Genomic DNA, 6,926 nt, shown 5'->3' with positions numbered 1-6,926 from the left:
ATCTTCGAATGATGTTAAGTATCAAGACCCAACTTCCTTTAACAAAACAGCAACTCCAAGATTTTGTAGACTATGTAACCGAAGTGGTCATTTTCCAGTTCAATGTTTCTTTGGAGAAAGAATGATAGGTGATAAAGTTTACAAGGTTGTCTTTGATTACAATGATTTGGGACATAAGAGATGGTTTAACGTGAAAGGATCCAAGAAAATTTGGATACCTAAGGTCACTTGAGCTTATTTTGTAGGTATGCCTAGCTTCCAAGAAGAAAGAAAATATGTGGTATATGGACAGCGGATGCTCTAGGCATATGACCGGAAAAACAACCTTCTTCATAAAGCTTGATGAATATGATGGAGGGCTTGTCACTTTTGGAGATGATGCAAAAGGAAAAATAGTGGCTGTTGAGAAAGTTGGTAAAATTTTTCATCTTGTATAAATGATGTGCTTCTTGTAAATGGTTTGAAACATAACTTACTTAGTGTTAGTCAATTATGTGATTTAGGTTTTGAGGTTATCTTTAAGAAGTTTGTTTGTTTGGTTATTTGTGAGAAAACTGGGGATATTTTATTTGAAGCCAAGAGATGCAACAATGTGTATGGTTTAACTCTTGAGGACCTAAAGGAACAAAATGTAACATGTTTTACATCTTTTGAATCTGAAAAATGGCTTTGGCATAGAAAGTTGGGACATACTAGCATGTACCAAATTTCTAAGTTAGTCAAAAAGAATTTGGTTAGAGGAATTCCAAATATCAAGTTTGATAAGGATCTTACTTGTGATGCATGTCAATTGGGCAAGCAAGTAAAATCCTCTTTTAAATCAAAAGATAGAATCTCAACCAAAAGGCCATTAGAAATGTTGCATATTGATCTTTTTGGTCCTACTAGAACTCAAAGTTTAGGAGGTAAACACTATGGTCTTGTAGTGGTAGATGATTACTCTAGATTTGGTTGGGTACTTTTCCTTGCTCATAAGAATGATGCATTTTTTTGCCTTTTCCACCCTTTGCAAGAAAATTCAAAATGAAAAGGATTTGAAAATTGCCCATTTGAGAAGTGATCATGGAAGAGAATTTGAAAATCAAGATTTTGAAAAATTCTGTGATGACTTAGGGATTTCTCATAATTTTTCATGCCCTAGAACACCCCAACAAAATGGGGTGGTTGAAAGAAGGAATATAAGCCTTCAAGAAATGACTAGGGCCATGCTATGTGAGAATGAAATTCCTAAATTCTTATGGGCTGAAGCTGTGAACACAGCATGTTATATTTTGAATAGAACAATCATTAGAAAAGGGTTAAAGAAAACTCCTTATGAGATATGGAAAGGAACCCCTCCAAATCTTAAGTACTTTCATGTTTTTGGATGCAAATGCTTTGTGCTTAATAATAAAGAAAATCTTGGAAAATATGATCCAAAACCCTATGAAGGAATGTTTGTTGGATATTCTACCACAAGCAAGGCTTTTAGAGTTTATCTCAAGGAACATAGGACAATAGAGGAATCCATACATGTTACTTTTTGTGATTCTAACTTAATTCCCAGTATTGTGAAGGATAATGATTCAGATTGTGAAGAGGCTGGAACAAGTAAAGAAAATCCCAAATCTGTGCAAAATGAAGAATCTGTCAGCCTGGTTTTATCTCGTCAGATTGAAGGAGAAACTTCCATTTTGTCTCCTGAGCAGGCACGAGCAACTGAAACAGTGAGACCACCAGAAGCTCATCAAAGCTCTACACCTGTCTGAAAGCCTAGAGAATGGAAGTCCATGAGGGGTTATTCTCATGACTTCATCATTGGTGACCCCTCCCAAGGAGTAACAACAAGATCATCCACCAAAAAACAAACCGAACCTAGCAATCTTGCTCTCTTGTCACAAATAGAGCCCAACAATGTCAAATAAGCTCTTGAAGATCCATCATGGGTCAAAGCAATGCAAGAGGAGCTTGCTCAATTTGACAAGAATAAGGTTTGGACACTAGTACCTCATCCGGATGGTAAGAAGGTAACGGGTACTAAGTGGGTGTTTAAAAACAAACTTGGTGAGGATGGACAAGTTGTTCGTAACAAGGCTAGATTAGTGGCCCAAGGTTACGATCAAGAAGAGGGTATTGATTTCGATGAGTCTTTTGCTCCGGTAGCTAGAATGGAAGCAATTAGGTTGCTTCTTGCTTATGCTGCCCATAAGGGTTTCAAAATGTTTCAAATGGATGTTAAGTGTGCCTTCCTTAATGGTTTTATTGATAGGGAAGTGTATGTGGCTCAACCCCCCGGTTTTGAACATAAAGAATTTTCAAATCATGTTTTTAAATTAACTAAGGCTCTTTATGGCCTTAGACAAGCTCCAAGAGCGTGGTATGAAAGGCTTAGTGCCTTCTTGTTGGAAAATCATTTTCAAAGGGGAACCACCGACACTACCTTATTCATTAAAGCATCTAATGATGATATACTTCTAGTTCAAGTTTATGTGGATGATATTGTGTTTGGATCGGCCAATGAGTCCTTGTGTGAAGAGTTTGGAAAACTCATGACTAGTGAGTTTGAGATGAGTTTAATGGGAGAGCTTACTTTCTTTCTTGGCCTCCAAATTAAACAAACTCTTAGTGGTACTTTTATTCACCAAGGAAAGTATGCAAAAGAACTTATCAAAAAGTTTGGCCTAGAAAATTCCAAATCAATGGGCACACCTATGCATCCCAATACTAAACTTGAAAAAGATGATGATGGCCAAGATGTGGATGAAACAAGGTATAGAGGAATGATAGGTTCACTTATGTACCTTACCTCCTCTAGACCGGATATAGTCCAAAGTGTGGGTGTATGTTCAAGGTTTCAATCACATCCAAAAGAATCCCACCTTACGGCTGTTAAACGCATCATTAGATACATTGGTTTATGGTATCCTAAATCTGATGACTTTTGTGCAGTAGGGTTTTGTGATGCAGATTATGCGGGAGATCGAGTGGATAAGAGGAGCACCTTCGGCATGTGTTGCTTCCTTGGAAGCTCACTCAACATGTGGTCAAGCAAGAAACAAGCCACAGTGGCTCTATCCACTGCTGAAGCCGAATATGTTTCCGCATCTTCTTGTTGCTCACAATTAATTTGGTTAAAAACACAATTGGAAGATTACAAATTAAAAATCAATAGTATACCCTTATTTTGTGATAATATGAGTGCTATAAACATTTCAAAAAATCCTGTTCTGCACTCAAGAACTAAGCACATTGAGATAAAATATCATTTTATTAGGGAACATGTGCAAAAGGGAACTATTGATATTCAATTTGTAAAATCTGAAGACTAAATTGCTGACATTTTTACAAAACCTCTCTGTGAAGACAGATTCTGTACATTGAGGAAAAGTTTGGGAATGTTTGATTTATGTTTTATTGAAAATCTGTGAATTTGTGACTCTGTTCAGTTTTGCTCGTAGGTTTGGACGAGATGAAAAATAATGGCATAATGGAAGAGCTGTGGTCAAGGGGGAGGCAACTCAGAATTCAAAATTTTATGGGCCCCACCAAAAATCCATGAACCCATCATAACAGTTTTGTTAGTTATCTCTCTATGCAAATAAGAATCTTCTTCCTTGTGTCATCATATCTTCTTGGAAGTGGTTATTGTCAAATCAAATCACTCTCTCCATCTAATCCCTTGATTTAAGGCAACAACTTTTCAGTTTAGATTTTAAAAGTTAAAAGGAAAATCATCTTTTTGGGTAATAACCACCCCATAATGGTCATTAACTGCCCACTAATGATCATTATTTCCACCATTCTCTCTCTCCAAGCCTCATTTAATGCGTCACCCACCTTGCTTTTCTCCCACTCAACTCGATCATCAACACCCCACCCTTTCATATTTCATTCATCCATTACTATGAAAAAGAAGACCGTGCCAAGAAAGAGTGAAAGAATTCTTCTTTCTCAAAAACCATCAACGCCTCAAACCCACACTCATATCCATATTCATTCAACCTCATCATCTTCTCTTTCACCACCATCCAAACAAACAACCACCATGAGAAAAAAGGTGATTGCCCACAAGAGTTCAGGCCGAGGCAAGAACAAGAAACCCGTAGTGGAAGAAGAAGAGCAAGAATCTCATACTTCTCCTACTCCTTCACCTCCACCCTCATCACCGAAGAAGACTACCCCCGAAAAAAGCTCAAAGAAGAATCAGGGGTTTGCACTCAATGACACGACTGAACCTCCAAACTTGGAATCCATGGAATTCCGAGACAAGTATGGCAAGACTCACTCTCATTTTGATCCAAGCAGATTTAACTCCTGTACCTCTTTTGAGTTTCACAAAGAGGTTATGGAGAAGCGTCATTTGTGCACTACCTATCTTGTCAGCCTCGAAAATCTCAAGAGCACCAACATTTCCTCTCTGTTTGAACTCCTCAACTGGAAGCCTTTGCTCCTCATCAAAAAACCAGTCTACCCAGGTCTTGTTCGAGAATTCTATGCTAATATGTGACTCATTGACGGCACCCTTCATTCCTATGTCAAAAGGGTTCAAATAGCCCTTGATGCTGAGACAATTGGAGCGGCCCTAGGCTTCAAGGATGAAGGACCGCGAGCATATATGGTGGAGAAATGGGACACACAAGTTGGCGTTTCACACAATACTGTTCTCCAGCACATTTGCAAGAACCTCTCTGGATTGCATGGCACCATTCCAACCCACAAAGCCCTTGGACCAGTCAATTCCCTGCTTCACCGAATCATCACTCATATTCTGACTCCCCAAAGCGGCTCACACAACCGAGTAACATTTTCTGACTGTCTCATTTTGTTTGCCTTGGTTACCTCTACTCCTATCTCCTTTGGTTATATTATGATTAGACACATGTGGGATTCTGTTAGAAGCACCAGAAAGGCTAACCTGCCTTATGGTATGTTTTTAACTGGAATTTTTGAGTACTTTAAAGTTGATTTATTGAATGAGAAGGTAGAAAACGATGTGTCTACAATCCGAGGTGGAGGAGCAACTAAGGAAACTAAAGGGCGAAAATCGGACAGTGAGCATGAAGGCAGGCCAGAATCTTCCAAAACAATCAGATCCATCCAACAGATTTTGGGAGAATTTTCAAACATGGCGGACATGATGTTTCGATCTCACAAAGAGGCCCGCAAGCAAGCTTATGAGAGTGAGAAAGCTTGGAAAAACTGCAAAGAAAGGGTCAACCTGATGTTGGAACATCTTAACAAGGATTTGGGAGATGATAGTAGAGGAGACGCTGAGGAAGAAGATATTAACTTCTCTGATGATTAGTGACTGTTTTTACTCTGTTTGATATTGGCTCCATTAGGCTCAATCTTTTTTTGTATAAGCATGACTTGATACTCACTGCTTTAGGATAATCTCTAGGATATTATGATATACTTTTGCTATTTTGTCTTGAACATTTTGTTATGTTAATCATGATCTGTGCAGGTGCCCCTTTGATGACAAAAGGGGGAGGAAATTTAGGTTCCAAAATTGAAATTGGAACGAAACAGGGGCTGGAAAAACAGGGGAACAGGGGTTGAAATTTTCATTCTTGAAAATTTATGATCACCCTTGTTCAAAGAATGCATGTTGTTATTGCATTGGTTTTACTATGGTCATTGATGTTTGAACTGCATTTAGTTTTTTTTTTGTTTATCATGATTAGTTTATTTGGCATTTGGATGATAATGATGTTGGATTTATTTTGATGACTGGCTGATTGATTCATCATTGATAAACTTGTTGGTTTAAAAATTTATTTTTGACAGTTCCTTTAAATTGTGTTAAATATAAAAACTGCCTTGTTTTGTTCTTCAAATATTTTTCATCATATTGTTTTGCTCTGATATCCTAAACAGGAAAATGTTTGAAAAATATTTGGATAGCTCTTTGTTGTATGAAAAAGTTTGAGCAGTAAATCAGTTATGATATCAAATGAGTTTTGATTATCAATTAAAACTGCTCATAAATCAAGCATTTAGCATCATGTATAAATATGCTAAATAACATTGTTACTTTAAGCTTCGTTTTAAATGTTATAGGTTAGTGCTTCCCTTGGTAAAATAAGCATACATCAAGGGGGAGCTATGTGACATTTAGAAAGGGGGAGAAATTCAAATTCAAAGGGAGTATTCTTTACTCAATCTCAAAATTTCTTTCCATTTCAATTTTAATAATGTTTGTCATCAAGGGGGAGATTGATGAGTTTGGAAAACTCTAATTTAATTTGATGATGAACAAATATTATTAAAATAATAAATTACAAAATTATTAATTTGAGTTTCAATAAGCATATGTTAATTAATAATTTTGTGCTGCAGGTTTTGATATTGGGCCGAAAATAAAAAGGAAAGTTGATGCAAGCCCAAATTAAAGTTGCCATTCAGCCTTGCTACATGTTTCTTATCAAATGGCTGAATTATTGTTTTAATGGGCCAAACTCAATGATATTATAACCAAGCCCATATTTAATTTTGGTAAATGCTTTCCATGATTGATCCGAAATCAATTTTATCAGGAAAGTAAATGTTAACCAAATGGGCCAGTTTTAATCTCAATGTTACAAGCCCAAATTCTATTAATGATAAAAGGTTCCATGCATGATCCGAAACCAAAGAAGAAAGAAAGCAAAATTGCCTTCAACGGATCCAAGGATTCAAATATTAGTTGGATTCCAAAATTCATTTAATTGCCATATATTGCATGGGAACTATGAGAGAGAATATGAATGACTTTGATTTGATGGACATCATTGAGCTACACGTTACTCAGTAAAGGGAAGAAAACATTTATTTTACTTTATCAAACCACCTTAGTTAATGTCCATATTCTCTTTCTTCTTTCTCTCACAACTCTTTCTCTCTTCGGTTATTACTCAGAAAACATTGGCAGCCATGGAAGCAAAAGTGAGCTACCGAAATGGAGA

Source organism: Arachis duranensis, chromosome 4 (assembly GCF_000817695.3).
Source record: "Arachis duranensis cultivar V14167 chromosome 4, aradu.V14167.gnm2.J7QH, whole genome shotgun sequence".
NCBI classification, from domain to species: domain Eukaryota; kingdom Viridiplantae; phylum Streptophyta; class Magnoliopsida; order Fabales; family Fabaceae; genus Arachis; species Arachis duranensis.
Note: the sequence above shows the minus strand (reverse complement) of the source record.